This window comes from Sus scrofa, chromosome 4 (genome assembly GCF_000003025.6).
Source record: "Sus scrofa isolate TJ Tabasco breed Duroc chromosome 4, Sscrofa11.1, whole genome shotgun sequence".
Lineage (NCBI taxonomy): Eukaryota > Metazoa > Chordata > Mammalia > Artiodactyla > Suidae > Sus > Sus scrofa.
Window position 1 is genome coordinate 23,788,223 of NC_010446.5, and position 26,517 is coordinate 23,814,739.

Here is a 26,517-nt window from a genome sequence, read left to right on the forward strand (position 1 = left end):
TGGGATTGAATCTCTACCTCCATAATGACCGGAGCCATTGCAGTCAGAGTCTTAACCCATTGCATTACAGCAGGAACTCCCTGACCAAATATTTCTGAGCAAAATAGTTATGCATACTAATACATATACTTTGAAGAACATAGAACCTGTATGATTACTTTATTGCTGAAAAATACTCACCAACATCTGAACCTTTGACAAGGTGCAGTCTTTTAGCAGCAGTAACATCAAAGACCACTAATCACTGTAACAAATATTATCATAATGAAAAAATATTGAAATATGGTGGGAATTACCAAAATGTGAAACAGAGATGTGAAGTTAGCAAGGGCTGGTGGAAAACAGCATCAACAGACTTGCTTGATGCAGGGTTACCACACATGTTCAATTTGTAAAAAATGCAGTACCTGTGAAGTGCTATAAAGCAAAGAACAATAAAGTAATGTGTGCCTGTAATTGAAGCACCTACATTGGGCGGGGGTTGTTTGTGTCTTACACTTGTGTTCATATTCAAAACAAAATTCTTTCTTAATGTTTTTCTCAAACAGATCCCAATAGACTACCATGTTTGTTTTCTCAAGTTTGTTTTTCCCCTCTGAGAAAATCTTTGCACAAGCACGGGCATCAAATAGCACCTCTTTTTGGCGAGTCTCTTCAAAATACATGAGAGAATCTTTAAACACATATTGTGAGTTGACCCCTCGGCACTTGTGGGGACTCTCATTATCATCATCAAAACGTTATTGTCCTATAATGGCTGGAAGATTCCTCGACATTGATAAACCTCTACCATGGAATATCACTGCGCATTTTTTTTGATCACTGAGCATATTTTATTAACTATAATTTTACATTATGTCTACTGTAAACAGGCTTTAGTCTGTACTAGCTCTTTAAAAGCGCCATTATCAAGCTCACTTATAATGACTATCCTTTGCCACACCTGGCTTTGTCTTTCCACCATGCTTTCAATAGCCTGTTGCAGTGTATGTGAATTAGAATCACCTGGACTGCTAGCAGGACCTCAGGCTACAGGTTGCTCCCCCCTACAGTAGATTCTGATCAGTTTCTGATCAGTAGATTTGTGGGGACCGAGAATTTACATTTCCATCACAGGTTCCCCTGTGATGCTGATACTACAGACCTGGGACCTCACCTTGAGCCTTGGGGCTCCACCAGCAAGCCTCCTGCCTCATATTGTTTGCCAATTTTCACAGCTAGACCCATTTAACTTCTACGTGTTGATTCTGCTCCACCAAGGAAGGAAGGAACACAGGCTTTTGATTGGTTCAGTGCGACGTAACTTTACGTTAGGTTTGATGAGCGTAATGGAGCGGGGCCCTTGCTGTGCTTTTCACCTTCACACTTCATCCCTTCCTGGAATTCTTGCTGGACATGCTGCTTCTTCTGGGACTAGGACGCCTTGATTTCCCTTGCTCACTTCCTTTTGGAAGTTGAAGGTGAGCAGGTAAGTTCACTTCCCATTTCTGGGAATCTACCTGGTTGCCTTTAGACATTTTTGATGCTGTGCTCACTCTGGCGTTTTTGGTTTGCCTGTGCTGATTTCTTTCCATTGCTTAAGATTTTGAAGTGTGTCTTTTCTGTGCCTGTGAGTCTAGCATCCTGGATCTGACATTTCTGAGCCTAACTTCAAACACCCTAGGCTACCTTCTCTTCTGTTCAAATATGGATTATTTATTCAGCTGAACAGCATTATTGCTATTTCTATGACTGCTACTTATTCTTTTCCTCTCTTGGTTTCTATATGTGTTTCCAGATGCCTCAACCCCAGGTTCCATTTCCCTCATGATCTAAGATTCGGTACTGGCTTGGTCTTTTTCCTCTATGTATGATTACTTTTCTGGTAAGATCATGCAACTTGGCAGCGCTGTTGCAATGCCACCTGCATGCGTGACTTAGATTCAAGTAAGTCAAAACTATATGTTTTCCTTTTTAAACCTATTTCAAGGAGGGTCTATGGGCTGGCTGTGCAGAGTGGAGTCTGAGGATCTGAACTTATTAGAAATGCAGAGCTTCAGGCTTCACCTCAGATGCGCTGAGTTAGAATCCATGTTGTTAACAAGAGCACCTGGTGATTTTCATGATCACTATAAAGAACTGATATATGGTATATCTCCTATAGGACGAACTGCTCCCACCTGAGACTAATTATGATGCTCAACCTTACTAATCACTACTTTTTCAAACTTCCTTATCTCCACTGATATAAGCTTACAAACCTGTGTTGGGTGAGTTTCCTGCTGACAATGTGAACTATGACCAACAACCCATGATTCTGCAGGAATCCACAGTCCCCTTATGTACACCTCACATTTCTTGTGTCTTGGGTATCTCTTGCACAAGGCCTTTTCGACTATGTCAACATATGAAATAAATATTTCTTCATGCTTTTGGCCACTATCTGATGTGGGTAGGCTGAGGGTCCAGGGTGGATGAGTACCATTCAATTCAACAATAAATTTTAGGTTCTTAAGTAATGCTGGCCCACAGTAGGTGACCATCCATACATCTGTCATTAGCATTTATTACAGAGGAGTGGAAATTAGATCAGGCTGGGTGAACTAACTCCACCCCAGAGCTCCTGCGGTGGGTGGGGCCAGCAGTATTGGTCTGGACAGTGACCAGGGAATGGTTTTGTGGCCAGAAACCCATCCCTGAGGAGCAGGCTCTAGCCATTGACTGAGTCCACAAATTGGGTCCAAAATATTGCAGGATGGGGGTGGCGGTTAAAAAGACGTGTACAGAGTGTCAGAGCCTTGGTCAAGACAGCCCCTAAAGGAGGAACTGCCCCAGTAACCTGGTGACCTAGGTAAACAAGCCCTTATTCATAAGCAGTGCCATAGAAAGAACATGGGTTCTAGTATCCAAGCTGGGTTTGTGTGACCTTGAGTAGTTGTTTTCTTCAGTTTTCCACCTTCAATTGGAAGGCTTCTTGTTTACGAAGTTTAAATTTCTGATCTATCACTGTAAACAAGCCCTCACAAAAAGACTCCCCTTTCTTATCTTCTACTTCAATGTATTTATCTGAAAAAATTGAAACTTAGGTTTATTTAAACATGGCTTCATATTTATTGAGAAAATAGAACTTATTAAAAATAACTCCTTAATTTTGCCAATTCCGTATCTGTAAAATATCTGTGCCATTGTCTTTTTCATCTTATTATAAATCTCCTTCCTTTTATTTAATGTCTCTCATTTCAAGTGTGCTCTTGATTCCCAACCTTCTTGATTTTTTTCAGATCTTCTTTATATGATTATTGCACTACATCTCCACCTCTGCTGGGGCATTCTAACTTACATTTGAAAATGTGAAAATGTAGTTTTCTTTTAAAAAAGAATTTTCATGAGCCCTGAATCTTTCTGCAACTGTTGCCTTAAATCTCTGCATCCCTTCACAAAGAGAAGTTTCTTGACAAAGATGTCTACAATTTTTTTTTAATTTGTTGCTGTCTATTCTTTCTTCAGTACCTTCTTATACATATTTTGTCATAAAAAATGAGTATATTTATTTTAAAGTAAATGATAATTCAAGTTGCTCAATTTGTTGGTAATGTTTATCTTTCATCTTAAAAGCTATTTCTACATCAATGAAAAAAATATGCATCATCTCCTTTAAAATACACTATTTTATTTTGGTATCCATGACAACATGTTTCTGCCTTATCTGTATCTAATCCTTGTTGATTGCACTTCTCTATCTTATAAATATTAAATTTTTGATTATATGAATCCTCAGTCTAGTATACTCTACTTTGTATTTTATTGTGTCACAATTCATAATTTTACTATTCTCTTTTTATTATCTTTCTTCTTTAAATCATAAATTTCAAAAAGGAGGAAGACTTTTTTCCACCATCACACATCCCATGTAGAGTACAGTGCTTGGGAGGTAGTGAATACTCATTAAATCTTTGTTAATTAATCTATAATTATGAGTAAATCAGAACACATAAGCGTTACTAGCTATAAGCTATAACAGAATATTAGTATTATCTAGGGAAGTTAGGTAGATGAGGAGGTAGATGACAGAAATTTTAAAAAGATTTTGTTTATAATTTCCTGAGTCTTAATTAATATTCATTATTTGGATTTTATCTCTTTGGAAACTAAAACTCAGCTAGACGAAATCTCACATCAAAATGTTAATTGTCTTTACTAAAGGCCAAATAATAAACTGAGTTTAAAAATAGAGTTCAACTTTTCAATGTTGAATGCACAAATTTTTTAAAAAGTATGGATATCCATTATTCCTAATATCATTTGTTGAAGAGACTATCATTTCCCCATTGTATGTTTTTGTATCTCTTGTCAAAGATCAGTTGCTCATATATGTCTGGATTTATTTCTTGCTCTATTTTGTTCAGTTAGGCTATATATCTGTCTTTCTGCCAGTAACACACTGTTTACATTACTATAGCTTTGTAACATATTTTGGAATGAAGAAATAATGTCTCCAGCTTTGTTCTACTTCCCCAAGATTGTTTTGGCTAGTTTTAATTTTTTCTTATTCCACACAAATTCTAGGATTGTTCTACTTCTGTGGGAAAAAATGCCATTGGAATTTTTTGGGAAAAAACATTGAATCTGTAGATCACTTTGTGTAGTATGGACATTTCAAGTGTATTAAGCCTTCTTGGAGTTCCCGTCATGGCACAGTGGTTAACAAATCCGACTAGGAACCATGAAGTTGCGGGTTTGATCCCTGGCCTTGCTCAGTGGGTTAAGGATCTGGCATTTCCGTGAGCTATGGTGTAGGTCACAGATGAGGCTCGGATCCCGAGCTGCTGTGGCTCTGGTGTAGGCCCGTGGCTACAGCTCCAATTAGACCCCTAGCCTGGGAACCTCCATATGCCACAGGAGTGGCCCTAGAAATGGCAAAAAGACAACAACAAAAAAAAGAGTATTAAGCCTTCTAATCCATGAGCGTGGTATGTGCTTCCATTTATTTGTGCCTTTAAGTTCTTTCATGTATTTATTATAATTTTCAATGTTCAAATCTTTCTGATCCTTGGTTAAGGTTACTCCTAAGGATTGTATTCTTTTCAATGTCAGTATAAATGGGGTTTAAAGAAATTCCTGTTTAGGTAGTTCACTGTTAGAGTATAGAAATGCAACTGACTTTTCGTCAATTTTGTATTCCATAATTTTACTGAATTTATTTATTGCTTCTCAGCAGTTTTTAGGACTTTCTATATACAAAATCATGTCATCAGCAAACAGGGACGTTTTCACTTTTCCCTTTTTGATTTGGATGCCCCCCCCCCCCTTACATAATTGCTTTGGCTCGAACTTCCAATACTATTACAAGGAAAAATATCAAGTATGAACATCTCTGTTTTGTTCTTGATCATAGAAGAAAAGCTTACAGTTTTTTAGCTATAGTTTTATCATAGATGGCCCTTATTATGTTGAGGTGTATTCCTTCTAAAAATTAGAGTGTTTTAATCACACAAAGGATATTGAGTTTTGTCAAGATTTTTTGGCATCTGATATGATTTTTATCTTTCATTCTGTTAATACAGTGTGTAATGTTTATTGATTTGTGTGTGTTTAACAATTCTTGAATCTTAAGAATGTGTCTTATTTGGTTAATTGTATACCTATATTCTACCACACACAAAACTAAACTTGAAATAGGATAAAAGACTTAAATAGAAGGCCTGAAACTTTGAAAACCCTAATGGAAAGCATAGGGGAAGACCTCCACAATATTTTTCTTGGCAACAAAGTCATAGATATAATATCAAAAGCATATACAACAAAAGCTAAACTAGACAAGTAGGAACTACATCAAACTAAAAATCTCCTCATAGCAAGTAATCAAAGAATGAAAAGGCAACCTATGTTATGGGAGAAAATATTTGCAAACCATATAATTCATAATGGGTTAATTTCCAGAATGTGTATGGAAGTCCTTCAACTCAATAGCAAAATAAAACAAAACAAAAACAAATCATCTGATTTTAAAATTTAAAAAGAACTTAAATATAAGTTAATTTAAAGAAAACATATAAATGAACAAAAGATATGTGAAAAAATGGTCATCATCCCCAATCATCAGGAAGATGAAATCAAAACTACATTGAGATAGCATCTCACACTTGTTAGCATGGCACTTGCGCATATACATGTGCACACACACACCAAGACAACAAGTGTTGGCAAGCATGTGGAAAAATTGTAACCCTGTTGGTAGGAATGCAAAATGATGTAGCTCCTATAGAAAACAACATGGATGTTTTTTGAAAAATTAAAAATAGAACTATAATTCAGCAATCCTACTCCTGAAATCTATCCAAAATAATTGAAATTAAAATCTCAAAAAGATTGGTACTCTCATGATCACTTTAGCATTACTCACAATAGTCAAGATATGGAATAAACAAATTGTTCATTGATGGATTAATGGATGAAGAAACTGATATATACATAGTGGAATATTACTCAGCCTCAAAAAAGGAAATTGTACCATTTGCAACAATGGATAGACCTGAAAGACATTAAGCTAAGTGAAATAAGCCATTCACAGAAGAAGAAATACTTCATAATTTCACTCATAGATATCTAAAATGGTCAAACTCACAGAAGCAGAATCTAAAATGGTAATTGCCAAAGGAGGAGGGAATGGGAAAACAGGGAGTTCAATGGGTATAAAGTTCCAATTCTATTAAATGAGTAAGTTATAGATTTTTCCTGTACAACAAAGTGTTTATAGTTAACACTATATTGTATGTACTTAGAAAATTAAGAGGGGGAGAAGAGATCAACATGGTGCAGTAGGAGGACTCGGGGCTTAGCTTACATCAAAACAACAGCTACATGGAGAGTGATTCTCACTGAAATCGACACTTCTATAACCAAGGCTGTAAAGAAAGATCCAAAAAGAGATTGGAAATGAGAAGCGATCTGGTCAGGATCTACACCCTTCACGGGGCAGAGAAGAGAAGGGAGATATCATAGGCTTGAGGATCCACCCTCAGGAGTAAGAGGTTTGAGTCGCATATCAGACACCCTCGCCCTGAGGTCTGACCCTGGGAAGATGAGCCCCCTTACCTGATTTGAAAACCAGTGAGGTTTATCCAAGGGCTGTGAGAAACCAAGACTCCTCTTGAAGATTACATACCAGACTTGATTACTCTCAGTCACAGTGCTGAGGCAGCAGACTTAAAACTACCAGGGGTTCTAGACAGCTTGCTAGGAGCACCCCCCCCCAACTCCAGTATGCTCCTAGGCAGCGTCAGACTCCAGCTCCAAACCCTCTTGCTCAGTTCTGTTCCACATACACTAAAGAAGAGGCTGCCATTGCCAAGGAGAGTGCACACACTTGTATGATATGGAGCTGGCTAGGACCCAGACCTTGCCTCTGACCAGGGCTGAGACAGCCATTAGCAGAGCATACATCAGGGCATACATTCAGGAGGGAGAAAAACTGGTCTAGGGCTGAGACCTCCACTGTCAGGGCATATGTCCTGTACACATTCAGGAAGGAGAGAGGCTTACTCCAGGGCAGAGACAACCATTGCCAGAGCATGTATACTGTGCACACTTGATGGGGAGCACAGCCAGCTCAGTGGTGGGGCATCAACCCTTCTGGCCTCAATTTAACCTCTAGCCATGGCACAGATACTGGGAAAATGTCAAAGCAGCACAGAAGGGCAGGCCCAGCCTTTATCCCTGGACACCTTAAACCAAGGCAAACCATTACCTTAAACCATTACAACCCAGAGAAATGTAAATCTCTCAGTATTTCTGTAACAGCCCCTTGGCCCCTGTCCTTGTTGCTGATAGGGCCTTTATAATCATTAAGCATGGAATAAGCACCAAATTACAACCAGGTCTTGCCCTTCCAAACCTTACTTCCCACCAAAGGGGTGACTGCCAACACCCTCTTGAGGAAAGCAAAGTCCATGCTCACTTCAGATTTATCTCTCCCTTCAAAGCCATTTGGCACAGGCTGACTGCATATGGATGCTCTCACAGAGTAAGACATCTTCAAGACCAGAGTAGGTAATCATTTCACCTTTTTGAGAGACAGAGAAAGTTAAACAAAATGACAGAGGAATAGGTTTCAAATGAAAGAATAAAGAAAAAAAATAACCTGAAAGAAAATCTGAATGAAACAATTAATTTATCTGATAGGAGTTCCTGTTGTGGTTCAGCAGATTAAGGATGTGACTTGTCTCCGAGAGGTTGTGAGTTTGATCCCTGGTTTCATTCAGTGGGTTAAGAATCCGGTGTTGCCACAAGCTGCAGCATTGGTACAGATGCAGCTTGTATCCACTGTTGTCATGTCTGTGGTGTAGGCCTCAGCAGCAGCTCTGATTTGATCCCTAGCCTGGGAACTTCCATATGCTACAGGTATAGTCATAAAATAAATACTAATTTACCTGATAAAGAGGTCAAAGCAATAATAGGAATGCTAATGAAACTAGGGAAAAGAATAGATAAACACGGTGAAAATGTTATCAAAGAATTAGGAAATGTAGAAAAGAACCGGTTTATTGTATTATAAAAGATACAATAATTGAAATAAAAAAAAATATGCAGGAGGGAATTACCAGCAAATTAGGTGAGATTTGGAAGATAGAATAAAGAAAATAACTCAATTGAAACAGCAAAAAGAAAAAAACCCACATTTTAAAAAAGTGAAAATGGTTTAAGGAACCTCTGGAACAAGTCAAGGGAGATCATTCACATTCTAGGAATCTCAAAAGGAGGAGAAAGAAAGAGAGGAGTAAGAATGTATTTGATGAAATTATGGCTGAAAACTATTAGCACACTGAATTCAACAATATATAAAAAGGATCATACACAATGATCATGTGGGATTTATTCCAGGAATACAATGTTTCCATGATGGCAAATCCATCCATGTGAAGTAACCTCATTAAAAAAAAGAATAAAAATTGCATGATTATCTCAATAGCTGCAAAAAAGCATTTGAAAAAAATTCAGCGTTGATTCATGATAAAAACTCTCGCAAAGGCCATTTATGACAAACCCATAGCTCTTATTAATACTTGATTGTGAGAAACTGAAAGCTTTCCCTATAAAATCAGGAACAAGTCAAGGTTGCCCAGTTACCCTTTCTATTGGAAGTCCTAGCCACAACGAGCATGCCAGAAAAAGAAAGTAATCCCAGCCATTGTAACAACTCATGAAACAACAGTAGTGAAGAACATGGCTGAACCATGTACTCTCCATGTTGAGTGTCCTGCACACATATAGTGTAATTAATCCCAGATTTTGAGAATTTATGAATTCCTCTATCCATTTCCAGAATAAAACTCCTATTCTGAAGAATATATACCATCAACTGAATCTTTCCATAACCAAAGAGCATCATTCTACTTGAAACTTCTCCCACAAGTTCAAATGTAGAATTTTCAAATTTCAAAACATTTTCTCCGAACTCTCAAATATATATTTTTATCATTCTTGCAAACCTTGTTATGAAGCTGCCTGTATATTGATAGCTAAAGATAAAGAGCTTTCTCAGATCAGAAAACCTGAAAGCTCTACAGTGGACATTTTTTCCCCCTAGTTATGTGTGTGTTTCTATACACCAGATAAGATGGTCAGTATAATACTACATTTTGGAAATAGTTGTTGTAGGTGGTGTCAAAATGAAATGTCACTAAAAATAAATATTTCTATAAATAATGACACAATTGACTCATCATTCTTTCCTTGATATTATGTACATTATTTTTTTTTTTTTAAGGAGTAGACTAACACAGTAAGATCACTTGGGTCTTCCACTTTATCTAAGTAGCACATTCAAGGGAGGTGACCTTGAATGAGTTTGCAAAACTAAGTGGATATAGTGGCCTGAATCAAAGCAAAAAAAAAGTTCACACTGTCTACTTCCCTCTCAAGTACCTGATTCATAGAAATTCAGTAAGAGGATAGTCCACATTTACTTTCTGGAAGCAGATGGGATCTGAGGGGATTTTGTATATGTTAGACACAGGTGGGGGCATATTTGTGTATGTGTGTGCATGTGTGTGTTTCTGTGACACAGAAGGGTATTACTCATTCCTTCACAAGTTTCCTGTTACATTTCATTGTATGGTAATTAAATTAAGAGAATATATTCATGTCCGCTTAATACCAAATCTCTTTGAAACCTATAAATACATAGGTCTTATCTCGACCCATGATTGTTCTTTAGTTTTAAAAATCCAGATAACCAGAAATTAGCACAACTCTTCTTTGAGGCTAGAGTCAGAGTTGTTGTAGGAATTGAGCATAAGAGAAGCCTAGCAGTAAGCTCTGACTATCCCACAGCCTAACGGCTTTTTCAAAAACCTAATAGTGCCCCCTTGAAAGCAAGAAAAAGAATTTATCCCAGCAAGATACAACTGGTGCTACTCATCCCATAATCAAATAAAAAAAAATAAGGAAAAACTGGGATGGAGTATCTTTTATACCAAAAAAATCTAAGTTACATATAGATAGAAATATTGTTGTTATCTTCCTATGTATATCTTTCTGATATTCCATCAACATAAAATGTAGTTGTTTTTGATATAAAATTATATTCTGGCACTCTCACTAATGTAGTATTTAAAAGCCTGCAATTAAACAGGTCATGCAGTAAGATAGTACCAGATCTGTCCAATCATGCCCTGAATTATATAGATGATAATTATACATGCCAATAGCTCTTAGAAGCAACCTTCACATGCTCTTATTTGTAAAATCTGAGAAGCCTAGTGAAAAGCTCGCAATATCAATTCCTCTTTAAAGCAAAATGAAGGACTTTGATTGTTGGTCTCTTGACATTCATTATGCCGATAACTAGGAACATCCACTAGACCAAACAGGTGTGAAGAAAGAAAACATGCTATGCATTTTAGAAAGAGGAGCTGGGTACAGGAGTGTTTGAAGTCTGAGGGAGTGCAAATAGAGAGATGATAACTCAAATATTAGAAGCTGCAGGAAGTCATATTCAACTTTGCTAAAAAAAAAAAAAAACAAAAAACAAAGTCATGTTTTCATAGCATGTAATTGCACTTATTGCATATATTACTGGAGTCTGTCGCTACTGTTTAATCCATACTTGAAATGGTGATATTTTGGAGGCCTACATCTCCTATCAGGCATTATTTGCTATCTTGGAAAGAATCGCCAGAGTCTTTAGTGGTAAAGAGATAAAAAGCATTGTTTGGATCTCATCTCCTGACTACCAATACTTTATTGATGCATCCATTAATCACCTTAACTGGAAGCCAGTTGGCAACTAAGCCTTAGAATTATAGTTTTTATGATCCAAGCCCTTGCAGTCAGAGCAGAGCATTGAAGAGCAGGAATGGACTTGAGAAACAATGGGTTAAAATTGGCATACCCTACAGTTTTTGAGAGTATGTGGGCATTAGGCACAGTACATGTACTCCACATGGAGCCCATCACTCCCCCAGGATAGAAAACCATTACTCCTATTTAAGCCTTTCTGTGCATTTCACTATTCTGTCCATAATGACTGGCTGAGATGAGCGTACAAACTAAGAGAGTTTAATTTTAATGACTCTCACAACTTTTTGAAAAAGTATTGAAAAACATGCATTATCTTTTTTTTGAAACTAAAAGTATGTGAGATAAGAATTTCTATAGCTACATTTTTCCACAGGCATCCTGATAAAGATGTCAAATAGAAAATCCAGCCAAGAGTTGAGAAAAATCTGTTTGACTTTTGAAAATAATATTCGAATCTAGATTGTCCAGATATGTGAAAAATAAGTTTAAAAGTATTTATTGATCTTTTTTCTTAAGCTAGTTATTTTTTTTTTTTTAATCGTAACCAGAAGATTTCTAGCTATAACAGTTGGGGTAGTCGTTTTGAGAGACTGTAACTTGAGGATGAACCAAAATGATGGATTTTGATGACATTCATGTACAGGAAAAGAGAGGAGAACATTTATACATATGTTAAAGACATTTTCCGTGGTTCTCTTAGTAGGATTACAATCAAATGCCGCCTTACAGCAAATGCATTACTTAATGTGCTTTTTCTGGTGACCTCTATCATGTCTTCACATAATGCCTTTCCTCTACAACCAGGACTAACTACGTAGCTGATAGAGCCCAGCGGCAAATAAAATATGAAGCCCCATGTTCCCAAAAGCAGGGTAAAAATGCCATTAATCTTATTAAAATATGAAACATTTTTCCCTCTTCCGCAATCTTTCTTGACTTTTAATTGTGCTTTTTATTTGTTACATTAGTTCCAAGTTAAAAAATACGATTTTAAATGATTAGCATGAATTCTATATTTCATCTTTATATTGTGCAATGCCATTTTTAAATGCAGGTATAAGAGCATTTAAATCATATGCAGAATCACCCAAGTTATATACTTTGTATTTCTTACTGTGTACCTGATTATGTAATCTATGCCTATCTGTAGAGTAGAGTAGATGGAAACAAACCCAACTGCTAACTTATTTCTTCTTAAGTACACTGTATACCAACCCTCTCTTCTTTTGGCTTGCCAGTGAGTAAGGAATAACTGAAAGAAAAAGGGATTATGGGTTGATCTGTCCTTCCTTTTCTTTTTGGGTCATCATTTTCAGAATAAGTGATGAGCTCACAGGAGTAAGAAAGAACGTGGTAGGATTTCTTGGTCTTTTGTGTTTCTTTAAAAAAAAAAATGCCTTCTTTCTGCCTCTAAGAAAGGTCTGGCTCAAATGGAAAGCATGGTGTCTCATGGCTGTCCAAAATAGCACATTACCCACCTCATGGGTCTGTGTGGTATTGCCTAGCTATTCTCATGTATTTTGGTTATGACAGTGTTCGGTGCTGGTCATGGAATCTATTGTTCTTTCTTTTATAAATTTTATGGCCACATTCATGGCATATGGAAGTTCCTGGGCCAGGGATTGAATCAGACACTGCATTCTTTAACCTATTGTGCCAGGCCAGATTAAACCTGCACCTCTGCAGCAACACAATCCACTGCAGTTGGATTCTTAACCTGCTGCACCACTGCAGGAATTCTCTGTTCTCATTCAATCTGTTGGCCTCATTGTGCAGCTTTTACACTGAAGCTTGGAAATTTCATCTAAGGAGACTATTTTTTTTTTCCTATTGACTCCATAACATTTCCAGTAGCTTTTAGAGCTGCTTATCCCAAACAGTGATTGTCTTCTTATCCCAGAAAAGGAAAAGGTAGACTTTTTCTCAAATTCTCCCCAAGATTTATTCACTCATTTACAAATTATTATTTTTTTTTGTCTTTTGCCTTTTTTAGGGCCACACCCATGTCATATAGAGGTTCCCAGATAGGAATCAAATCAGAGCTGTAGCTGCCGGCCATATGGAATATGAGCCGTGTCTGGGACCTACACCACAGCTCATGGCAATGCCACTGGGCAAGGCCAAGGATTGAACCTGTGTCCTCATGGATGCTAGTCAAATTCATTTTCCAGTAAGTCATGATAAGAACTCCTCACTTAAAGTTGTTATTGAGCAACTACCTACTATTTTCCAGGGACTATTTTGGTAAATACTTAACTTTATTTATATCCTTGTAGAAATTAAATTCTGGTAAAGGGAATTAAACAATGAACAAGAAATATAATGATTTACTATACAGTATGTTAGAATACAAAAAGTTATATTTTAAAAGGAGAGAGAGGGAGGAAGAGAAAGGAAAGGTGAGGAGAAGGAAAGAGGGAAGGAGTAAGGAAGGAAGAAAAGGAAAGAAGGGAAAATAAAAAAGGAAAGGAAAAGGGATTTGAGATGTCTTAGATGAGTATGTGATAAATATTTTGCAATTTTAAATAGGGAAATTAGAAGGCTCATCGAGAATGTTAGAGTTGAACTGAAAAAAATGAGGAAGTTAAAAATGCTGAAACTTAGAGAAAATGTGTTCTAAGAAGAGATGGTACAAAGGAACTAAGGCAGAAGTATTTCTGATGTGTTTTGAGAACTAGGAATAAAGTGGACCTAAGGAGAGGGGAGAGAGCAAAGAGGGATTATCTGAGAGTTAATGGGAAGCGGAGCAGGTCATCTAGGGTTTTTGTGGCCATTGGAAAGATTTCAGCTTTTACACTAAATACGAAGTAGAGGAATGTTGAATTTTGATCAAAATGATGATGTAATTTACTTTTGAAAAGTTTACACTGCCTTCTGTGTGGAAAACCCTCTATGTTATATAAATGCAAGGAGAAAATTTAAAAGAGAATCATCAAGCTCCAGGTATGAGATGATGATGGCTTGAACCAGAGTAATAGCAATGGGGGTGTGAAATTAGTCAAATTTGGGATCTATTTCTCTGGAAAGTTTACCTTCCTATTTATCCATGTCATCACAAATGTCTAGATTTCATCTTTTTTTATGAATGACTATACACACACACACACACACACACACACACACACACACAAACACCACATATTCTTTATCCATTCATCAATTAATAGGCATATAGGTTGTTTCTGTATTTTGGCTACAACTGTCCCACTTCTGGGTATTTGCCAGAAGAATATTAAAACACGAATTCAAAAATAATTTTTTTGGAGGACACTTGCAAAGGCATTTTCAAAAAAATTGTGACTGAATGTCATGAAATGGTACACATTAAATAGAGATTAAATTCAAATACATGCAGACTTTGTGAGTCTCAGAGAATACGAAGATTATAAGGCGTCGTCCCTAGAACTCATTAGAAAGAGAGGAATCATCTGTTTTGTAATTTAGATACTCATCTTCTACCTACAAGGGTTTTTGTTAGCCCCTTGAGGTTTTTTGGCTCTGGTTCAGTGATCCATGCTTATTCAGTAATTCCAGCGCTCCTAAATTAAGGTGTTTGGATTTGTATTTTACATGGCTTACGTCAGTGATTTTTAAAAATGCATTTACATCGAAGAAAGTCAGGGGATCGACAATACTTGATTCAAATTTCATTTAAATAATTTACTTATTACAACAATAATTAAAAACAAGTATACTTAATTGTGCTATAGACACCAAGTTTTAGGACATGAGTGATTAACAATATTTTTTTCACTTATGCAATTAGTTCAGTATATTTGCATGCTCACATTGGAATTAAATATTCCTCTGCCAACACCATGCATATATTTAAGCCTTTCAGTTTCAAAAATAAGTAATTGACAGTGGAACTGGTAGTCCTATATTAACTTTTTAAAAATTCAGACATGCAAAACTTTCCATGTACAAGTGTATGAACTGCAATATGATACATACTGTCATAATCTACATTTCTTCATATTGACTCCAAATTATTCACATCATTTGATTTTTTTAATGTTTTGAGTGATGCCAGATTTATATATAACATTTCCTTTTTTTCGGATTTATATATAACATTTCAATTCATAATGCCTGTAAAGTGAGCTTTGCAAAATAAGTTTCAGCGTAATTGAAGGTGATATTATTCTGTACAGTTTAACTGCTTATTTTAAGTTGTGAATGATACATATCAGCAGATATCTATAAAATGTATCTACTTAAATTAATATGAGCAGTTAGATTATTTTTAGTAAGCTTCCAGATAAAAGTAATTGAAGAGGATCATGAAATCATAATGTGAACTTTTTAAAAAACAGTAAACCTTTGCAACATTAACTTACGTCTGTGAATTAGAATTTATTTCAAAATGATGCAGCCAAACCAAAATACAAAGTGATGTTGAAGCTGATAAAAGGTTAGAAATTTTGTTAAGAAGCCTGTATATCAGATGTTTGCTCCTATGCAAATAGATTACATTTTCATGGATTTATTGTTTTTGTTTCCTTTTGTGTGTTAAAAAAAAAAAAAGTGCCACAAACTTTGAGGTTTAATGTAACACTTATTTGCTTACAGTTCGAGAGGTCAGTAACAGTGTGGAAAGCCTGGTTTCTCTGCTGAAGGCTGGAATTACTATTAGAGGCTGAGTTCCCATGCAGACTCTCTGGGGAAAACCTTCTTCCAAAGTCATTCTTGTTCCCTGTAGTTGTAGATCTAATATTCCTGTTTCATTGTGGGCTCTCAGCATTCTTTGCCCCCTCTATCTTCAAAGCCAGCATTAAATAATCTTCCTTGTGTCAAATCCCTTTCATGTTCTGAATCGCCACGCGGTACAAGTGGTACAGCCTCCTCCAGGGATAGCTCAATCTCTTTTAAAGGATCACTGAATTAAGTAAGACCCAGTGAAGATAATCTCCCTAATTTAAAGACAAATAATTTGGGACATTAATTATATCTACAAAATCCCCTCACACAGTCTCAGATTAATGTTTCATTGAATAACTAGGAAAAGGTGTATTATAGCAGAGTTTAGGGAATCTTACGGCAGATTTTAGAGTTCTGCTGATAGTGGTAAGGCACAATTTAGGTATTTTTTAACATAGAAATTAAATTATATGTAAATTTATATATTAATTTTCTTTTTGTGTAATATTTAAACAAGTGTCTTACAGGTTTTAACAAATTTGAAAGATAACTGGTTTGAGAGACTACTTTTGCATGGAAAAAATGTATAAAAATATTGATCATTTTCAAATAGGTAATGCATCCTACTGTTTAATGATTAGTATGAAAGTGATGCATTGATTACTGTGAGCTTATGATGTCAATCCCCAATAATATTTTTCCTGCACTTTTCAGGCTTTCACCCTTCCTAAGGCTCTAGCTCATTGAGCACAAGAATCTGCTGCTGTGAATTAAGATTTCTCTTTATATTTATGAGTAATAACTGCTAATAATTTTTAAGGCAGCCACATTATCAAACGAATCATTATTAATGAGCTTACATGGAATTTATTTAGAAATAATTTTAGGGAGTTCCCGTCATGGCGCAGTAGGTTAACGAATCCGACTAGGAACCATGAGGTTGCGGGTTCGGTCCCTGCCCTTGCTCAGTGGGTTAACGATCCAGCGTTGCCGTGAGCTGTGGTGTAGGTTGCAGACGCGGCTCGGATCCCGCGTTGCTGTGGCTCTGGTGTAGGCCGGTGGCTACAGCTCCGATTGGCCCCCTAGCCTGGGAACCTCCATATGCCGCGGGAACGACCCAAGAAATAGCAACAACAACAACAACAAAAAGACCAAAAAAAAAAAAAAATAGAAATAATTTTAGATGTATAAAAGAATTGCATTGATAGTACAGATTACCTATATACCTTTTATCCAGTCAACTCTGATCAACATCTTATACATCTAAGCTAATAAATCAAAGCTGATGAATTAAAATTGATATAATTTCATGACCTAAACTTGGTATTGGATTTCCCCATGTTCCCACTAAAGAGCTTCTTCTCTTTCATGACCCTCGCGAAAACACCATGTTTCACATTCCATAATACCTTTTTAAAAATTATAGTTGAATTACTATTGTGCCAGTTTTTGCTGTACAACAAAGTGACTCAGTCGTATATTATTTTCCATCATAAAAATTTGTTTTTTTATTATCTTCCATTATAATCTATCCCAAGAGATTGGAGATATTTCCCTGTGCTATGCAGTAGGACCTTATTGTTTATCCATTTTTTTTTGGTCTTTTTTTTTTTTTGCCTTTTCTAGGGTCGCTCCCGCGGCATATGGAGGTTCCCAGGCTAGGGGTCTAATCGGACCTGTAGCCACTGGCCTACGCAACGGACACAGCAACGCCAGCTCCGAGCCACGTCTGCGACCTACACCACAGCTCATGGCAATGCCGGATCATTTAACCCACTGAGCGAGGCCAGGGAACCCGCAACCTCATGGTTCCTAGTTGGATTCGTTAACCATCGCGCCACAATGGAAACTCTATGTTTATCCATTCTAAATGTAATAGTTTGCATCTACCAACAAACCCTCAGTTTATCCCACTTCTTCCTGCCTTTACTTTGGCAACCACAAGCCCATTCTCTCATCTGCGAGTTTATTTCTGTTTTGTAGATAGGTTCATTTGTGCCATAGTTTAGATTCCCTGTATCAATGTTATCACATGATATTTGTCTTTCTGACTTACTTATTATGATAATCTCTAGTTGTATTCATTTTGCTGCAAATGGCATTATTTCATTTTTAATGGCTGAATAGTATATCACTGTATATATGTACCACATCCTGTTAATCCATTTATCTATCAGTGAACATTTAAGTTGTTTCCATGTATTGGCTATTGACAATAGTGCTGCAATGAACATCAGGGTGCATCTATCTTTTTTAATGAAAGTTTTGTCCAGGTACATACCCAGGGGTGGGATTGCTGGATCACATGGTAATTTTACCTTTATTTTTCTGAGAAATTTATATACTGTTTTCCATAGTGGTTGTACCAATTTACATTCCCTCCAACAGTGTAAAAGGGTTCCCTTTTCTCCACACCTTCTCCAGCATTTGTTATTTGTAATTTTATTAGTAACATTCTAACCAATGTGAGGTGGTACCTCACCATAGTTTTATAGTTCTCTAATAATTAGCTATGTTGAGCATCTTTTCATGTGCTTACTGGCCATCCATATGTTTTCTTCTTTGGAGAAATGTCTATTTAGGTCTTCTGACCATTTATTTTTTTATTAGGTTGTTTGTTTTGTTGAGTTGTATGAGCTGTTTGTATATTTTGGAGATTAGGCCCTTGTCAGTTGCATATTGCATATTTTCTCCCATTCCATAGGTTGTCTTTTTGTTTTGTTTATGGTTTCTTTGATGTATAAAAGCTTGTGAGTTTGATTAGGTCCCATTTGTTTATTTTTTGTTTTTATTTCTATTGTCTTGGGAGACTGTGCTAATAAAACATTTGTTCAATTTATGTCCCAGAATGTTTTGTCTGTGCTCTCTTCTAGGAATTTTATAATGTCATATCTTATGTTTAAGTCTTTAAAGCCATTTGAGTTCATTTTTGTGCATGGTGTGAGGGTGAGTTCTAGTATCATTGATTTACATGCAGCTGTCTAGTTGTGCCAGCACCACTTGCTGAAGAGATTATTTCCCATTTTACATTCTTGCCTCCTTTGTCAAGAATTAATTGATCGTAGGTGTCTGAATTTATTTCTGGGCTCTCTATTCTATTCCATTTTTCTGTATTTCTTTTTTTGTATCAATACCACACTATTTTGATTACTATAGCTTTGCAATATTGTCTGAAGTCTGAGGGAGTTATGCCTTTTGTTTTGTTTTTTGTTTTTATTCCCTCAGGACTGCTTTGGCAATTCTGGGTCTTTTATTGTTCCATATACATTTTTTGGATTATTGGTTCTGGTTCTGTGAAAAATTTCATGGGTAATTTGATAGGGATCCTATTAAATCTGTAGATTGCTTTGGTTGGTATGACCATGACCACTTTAACAATATTAATTCTTCCACTAGGAACATGTGCTGTCTTTCCATTTCTTTGAATCCTCTTTAATTTCCTTTATTTAATGCTTTATAGTTCTCTTGTGTAAGTCTTTCACCTCCTTGGTCAAGTTATTTCCTGGGCATTTTATTTAATTTTTCTCTGAGATTTTAAAAGGTGTTTTAATATTCCTTTTCTAATATTTCATTTTTAGTATACAGAAATGCACCCAATTTCTTAATATTAATATTTTTCCTGCTACTTTGCTGAATTTATTTATCAGATTGAATTGTTTTTGTTTGGAGTATACAGGGTTTTCTATATATAAATAATGTCATCTTCATATAGTGGCAGTTTTACCTCTTCTCTTCCAATTTTTATTTTATTTATTATTTATTTATCTGATTGCTGTGACTAGGGCTTCCAATACAATGTTGAATAAAAGTGGTGAGAGTGAGTATCCTTGCCTTGTTCTAAGTTTTAGCAGGAAGGATTTCAGCTTTTCTTTGTTGAGTATTGGCTGTGGGTTTGTTATAAATAGCTTTTTATTTAATTTATTTATTGATTTGGCCACTCTCACGGCATATGGAAGCTGCCAGGCCAGAGGTCACACTTGAGCGGCAGCTGCAACCTATGCCACAGCTGTGACAACACTAGATTTTTAATCCACTGCACCACAGCAGAAACTACATAAATGGATTTTATTATGCTGAGATTTATTTTCTCCATACCTACTTTGGTAAAAGTTTTTATCATGAATGTTGGGCTGTTGAATTTGGCAAATGTTTTTTCCACATCTATTGAGATGATAGTGTTGTTTTTGACTTGTGTTAATGAGGTATATAACATTGATTTGTGTAGGTTGAACCATCCTTGTGAAATTCAGATGAATCTCATTTGGTCATGGCATATGAGCTTTTTTATGTGCTGTTGGATTTAGTTTGCTAAAGTTTTATTGAGAATTTTTGCGTCTATATTCAGCAAAGATACTGGCCTATAATTTTCTTTCCTTGTAATTCTTTGTCTGGTTTTGGTATTAGGATGATGATTGCTACATAGAATGTCTTTGATAGTGGTCCTTCTTCTTCAGTCTTTTGAAAGAGTTTGAGAGGGATAAGTATAAGTTTATCTTTGTATGTTTGGTAAAATTCACCTGTGAGGCCATTTGGTCCTGGACTTTTATTTTCAGGGAGATAATTATTATTATTATTATTATTATTAATTTTCTGTTTCACTTCTAGTGATCAGTCTATTAAGAGTACCTATTTCTTCTTGATTCAGTTTTGGTGGGCTGTATGATTCTAGAAAGTTGCCCATTTCTTTTATGTTGTCAGATTTGTTGGCATATAATCATTTGTAGTATTCTCTTAGGATTTTTTGTATCTGTGCAGTATCAGTTGAGAATTCTCCTTTTCCATTTCTTATTTTGTTTATTTGGGTTCTCTCTCTTTCCTTCTTGGTGAGCCTGGCCAGAGGTTTGTCACTTTGGTTTACCATTTCAAAGAACCAGCTATTGGTTTTATTTATTTTTTTCTATTATTTTTAAGCTCTATTTTCTTTATTTCCTCCTTATTATTTCCTTATTTCTCTTGATTTTTAGGTTTTGTTCTTTTTCTAATTTCTTTTAGGTGGTAGGTTAAGTTGTTGATTTGAGATTTTTCTTGTTTTTTGAAGAAGGTCTGTATTGCTATGAACTTCCCTGTAAAGAACTGCTTTTGAGGCATCCCATAGATTTTGTATGGTTGTGTTTTCATTGTAATTTGTATTAAGGTATTTTTTAATTCATTTTTTGATTTCCTCCTTGATCCATTGGTTTTTTAGTAACATGTTGTTTACTCTTTATGTGTTTTTTTTTTCCCTCATTTCTTTTTCTTTGGTTGATTTTTAGTTTCATGCCATTGTGGTCAGAGAAGATGCTTGAAATAATTTCTATCCTCTTAAATTTGTTGAAGTTAGTTTTATGCCCCAGTATGTGGTCAGTTCTAGATAATGTTCCATGTGCACTGGGAAAGAATGTATATTCTGTTTTTATTGGATAAAATGTTTTGGAAATATCAATTAAGTCTCTTCTATTTTGTCACTTAGAATCTCTGTTGCCTTGTTGATTTTCTGTCTCTAGGATCTCTTCACTGATGTGAGTGGGATGTTAAAATCTCCTACTATTATTATATTCCCATTATTTTCTCCTTTTGTGTCTGTTAGTATTTTACATATATGAGACTCCTATATTAGATGCATATGTATTGTTGAGTATAATATCCTCTCCTTCTATTGATCCTTTTATCATTAAATGTCCTTTATCTTTCTTTATGGCCTTTGTTTTAAAGTCTATTTTGTCGGATATGAGTATTCAACCCCTGCTTTTTTGTCATTTTCATGAAATGTCTTTTCCTCCTAATACTCCATAGTATGTGACAATTTCAGATCATGCCTGGCCTTTCATAACCTTGACACTTCTGAAGAGTAGCACTCAGATATTTTATAGAATATCAGTCAATTTTGTATTTTCCGATGTTTTCTCATAAGTGAACTGGAGTTATGAATTTGGTGGGAAGAGTACTATAGAGGTAATGTATTTTTTAATAACATGTTGGAGGAGTACATGATATCAATATGAGATATCACTGATGAGTTTAATGTTACTCACTGATTAACCTTGTGTCTATAAGGCTTCTTCATTGTAATGTTACAATGTGAAGTAAATCACTAATTCAGCCTATACTTAAGGAGGAGTGTTAATCACCACCTTGGAGGAGGATTATCAAATATTTGTGGACATTTGTTAAAATCACTACAGTAATTATTGAATATTTTGTGACACATACACTTTGGACATGCAGATATCATCCTTCTTTTAGTTCCTCCATTACTTTTAGCATTCCTCAAAGTATTGGTGCCTGCAGAGATTATTATTATGCTGTTTTAATGGTAATTTCTATTTCCTTCCTTTCTTCTAATTTTGTTAATTAAAATTATTTCTGAGGAAAAAAATTTTTCTTTTTTAATTAATTCAATTATTCATTCCAACTTATTTCATTATTCTTTCTACTATGTTAAAATTATTAATTTATTCTAATTTTTGCTTGTAATCCAATACTACCATCATTTATTTTATTGGCCAGATCATTTCAGCATTGGCTGCTTTTCTAAGTTGTCTCCTGTGTCCCTCAGTTACCAACTGTTTTGCTTTGTAGCATTTCCTCACTCTCTGGCCCTAAATAATGCTCCAGGCTTATCTTACATTGCACCTGCCCCTCGAAACAGCCTTTTCTTCAAGAAGCCCTGGAGCCTGTGGTGCATGGAAAGTAACCATAGTAACCACACTGTTTAAACCCAGCTAGGCTCTTCAATAGAAGAATGTAAACCTTCACACTATAAGCATGGGCAAGTTGGCTAGAGGGTTTTTCTAATTTCTGCAATCTACTTGGTTGCCCTTTCCAATCTTTCACCAATAAGATCTGTCTCTTGCAACTCTCAAGGCTGCATCTCACTCTTATTTTCACTTGATACTGTAAGCTTGGTGATGAGATCTGGGACTGCAAGTGAAGGATGTTTTCTGATATTGAGATTAAACCTGATTTGTAATGGCACTATGAGTGTAGTTCTCAGTCCTGCGATCATCCCAAGAGCTCCTGACCATCTTCTAGTTATAGTGGCTGGTGTGGCACATATTCTTTCTTCTCCCCAGTGGTTTGTCCTGTGACCTCAGTGTGCTGATGATGGATTTACAAAAAGTCATTAATCCTTCCTTTGTCCAGCTGTTGTCTTGTTCTAGAGGTGGGAAAGATGCTTTTCCAGTTCTGTTTCTTTGAGTTAAAACTGACCCAATTATTTATTATTTATTTAATTGACTATTGCATTTAATTTTATTGTGTTTAAGTATAGACTAAGCTCCTTTTTTTTTTGTCTTTTTAGGGCCACACTCATGGCATATGGAGGTTCCCAGGCTAGGGGTCAAATCAGAACTGTAGCCACTGGCCTACATCACAGCCACAGCAATGTAGGATCCAAGCCGTATTTGTGACCTACATCACAGCTCACAGACACACCAGATCCTTAAGCCACTGAATAAGTCCAGGGATCGAGCCTGCATCCTATTTGATACTAGTAAGATTCGTTTCCACTGAGGCATGACATGACATGAACTCCCCAAATATTTATTTTAAAAAGTAACCAAACAGGAGGAATCATATGTAACAACATAAAAATCATGAAAATATTTTGTAACATTTAATGGCTTCCCATGTTTTTGTTGTAATTGATTATTTGATTAATAACATGTTCTGGACATGTCCTTAAACACCTAAAATGGCTCATCATTAAATTCTTCATCATCCTAAAATTATAGAATTCATGAAATAGAAATATTATTTGCTCTTTGAAATAACATTATTTCAACTTTCGTACCAATATATCATGAACACCTTGATTCTAGTTAAATTCTAGGATTTCCAGATTATCAGGTGGATATTTTTTAAATAAAGCAATATATGTTTATTTTTAGAAAATTCCGACATTAGAGAAAATATTTTTAAAACTCTCTCCCTATCTTCAGGATACCTATTAGAATTTAAATTATAACTAATGAATTTATTTCATAATATATATGTGGGTATATATATATACACAAATAGATGTAAATAAATATATGCAGCTATTTACATATACTATTCTTTATATTTATTGAAAAAATGGTGGCAAGTTTCTTTATACTAATCGGTTCTAAGTAGTTTACAACTTTTGTTTTCTAGTTGAGTTGAATATGCCATTAGTAGGCAGTGTTGTGTTGATGCAGGTTTTTTTAAGGGATCTGTTTTCCTTTTATGACAGATCACAAAGCTGAAAATATTCCCTTGTTTTTTCATTATCCACTTCTTACCATCCTATTGGTATAGTGTTCAATCTTTATTTTTAGCTGAATTGAGGAGGGAACTATCCTTTTTGTTAAGACATTGCTCATGACCAATATTTATTAGCCACTTAGAAGTTTTCATGGCAAATTTCCTGTGAATCTTCACGTCATCAGGTAATGTGATTCAGAACAAGTGTGATACTGAATCTATTTATAGGGGTCTATTTCTGCAATCTCTGTTCTGTTCCATTAATTCATTTGGTTGTCTTTTTGCTAATCTATACTGTCTTGATTAGTGTAGCTTTATGTTAAATCTTGAAGTTGGTAGTGCCAGTTCTCCAACTTCATAATTCTCCTTCCATATTGTGTTAGCTATTCTGGGTCCTTTGGTTCTCCAAATAAACTTCAGAATTAATTTGTCAATATCTACAAAGTTACTTTCTGGAATTTTGACTGCGATTTCATCAAATTTATAGATTAAGTTAGGAAGAACTTACATCTTAACAGTTTTGAGTCTTTCTATCCATGAACACAGAATACCTCTCCAATTATTCAGTTTGTTGATTTCATTTAATATAATTTGCAGTTTTCCTCATATATATTTTTATTTTATATATTTTTTCTTTTCTAATATATGCATTCAATGTTATAAATTTTCCCCTAAGTGCTGCTTTCACCTTTCCTCAAGGTTTGAGAATTTATAGTTTCATTTTCCCTTAATACACAATTTTTTTTAGTGTGTCTTGAGATCTTTATTTTTTTTTTTTGACTCATGTTATTTAGATCTGTATTGTTTACTCCAATTATTTTGGGATTTTCTAGCTATCTTTCTGTAGTTAATTTCAGTTTAATTCCATTACACTCTAAGAACAGACATTGCATGATTTCTATTCTTTTGAGAAGGTATATCTAATGGTCCAGAATGCAGTGTACCTTGCTGAAGGTTCCATAACAGCTTGAGAAAAATGCGTATTCTGTTGTTGGATGAAGTAGTCCATATATTTCAATTATTAGTCAATTCATCTGTCAATCTCTGATAGACTTTCTGAAATCTCCAACTGTAACAATGTGTCTTTTTCCACTTGCAGGTCTATCAGTTTTTGCCTTATGCAGTTTGTTATTCTCTTGTTATTCACACATGCACTAAGGAATTTTATTTTTTTGAGAAATGACTCCTTTATCATTATGGAATGATCCTCTTTGTATATTCCAATTTTTCTTGCTTTAAGACCTTTTGTCTGATATTAATATGCGAACTCTTTAATCTTTTAATCGCTGTCAATATAATGTACTTTCTCCATCCATTTACTTTAAGTCTATATGTGCCTTTATATTTAAAACAGGCTTCACGTAGACCACATATAGTTGAGTCTTTCTTATGATACACTCTAATAATCTGTCTGTTAATTGCTGCATTTAGACAACTGATGTGAAAAGTAATTATTGATGTAGTTGGATTAATACCTACCATATTGTTACTATTTTCAATTTGTTGCCTTTGTTCTTTGTTGATATCTTTGAATTCTGCTCTTTTTATGCTTTTTGTGGTTTTAATTTAGCTTTATGTTATGCCATTTTATCTCCTTTCTTTGTATATTTGATGTACTTTAAAATTCTTTTTAGTGGTTGCCCTAGAGTTTGCAGTATAAATTTATAGCTGATCTTAGTCCACTTTTACATATAATTGGATATATTGTTGCTATTATTTTCAAATGTTATCTGTTAAAACAATTATAAATAAGGAAAATTTTATGTTTTACCTTCACTGAAAATGCTTTAGCAATGCTTTTCCTTTCTTGATATACGTCTGATTTTCTGGCATCTATCATTTTTCTTCTTTTTTTAAAATTTTTTGTCTTTTTGCCTTTTCTAGGGCCACTGCCGCGGCATATGGAGGTTCCCAGGCCAGGGGTCTAATCAGAGCTATAGCCGCCGGCCTACACCACAGCCACAGCCACAGCCATGCAGGATCCGAGCCGAGCATACCACAGCTCATGGCAACGCTGAATCCGTAACCCACTGAGTGAGGCCAGGGATCGAACCCACACGTCATGGTTCCTAGTTGGATTTGTTAACCACTGAGCCATGACGGGAATGCTTATCATTTTTCTTCTCTCTAAATAATTCCTTGTAAAAATTTCTGCAAGGCAATTTTACTGGCAACAAATTTTCTAAAGAAAATTTTTGTCTGAGAAAGACTATTTTTCCTTTATTTTTATTTATTGATTTATTTTTTCTGTTTTTGGCCACACTTGTGACATATGGGAGTTTCTGTGCCAGGGACTGAATCCAAGCCACAGCTGCAACCTATGCCATGGCTGTGGCAAAGCTAGATCCTTAAAGCACCATGCCATAGCAGGAACTTCCTCTCCTCTTTTAT

General features: G+C 35.5%; 1 long non-coding RNA gene across 1 annotated transcript in view; it reads right to left on the reverse strand.

Annotated features, from left to right (window-relative positions):
* LOC110260236 overlaps positions 1-26,517 on the reverse strand; it is a 911,564-nt gene that overhangs the window by 242,509 nt on the left and 642,538 nt on the right. The gene's annotated exons all lie outside the window — the stretch shown is intronic.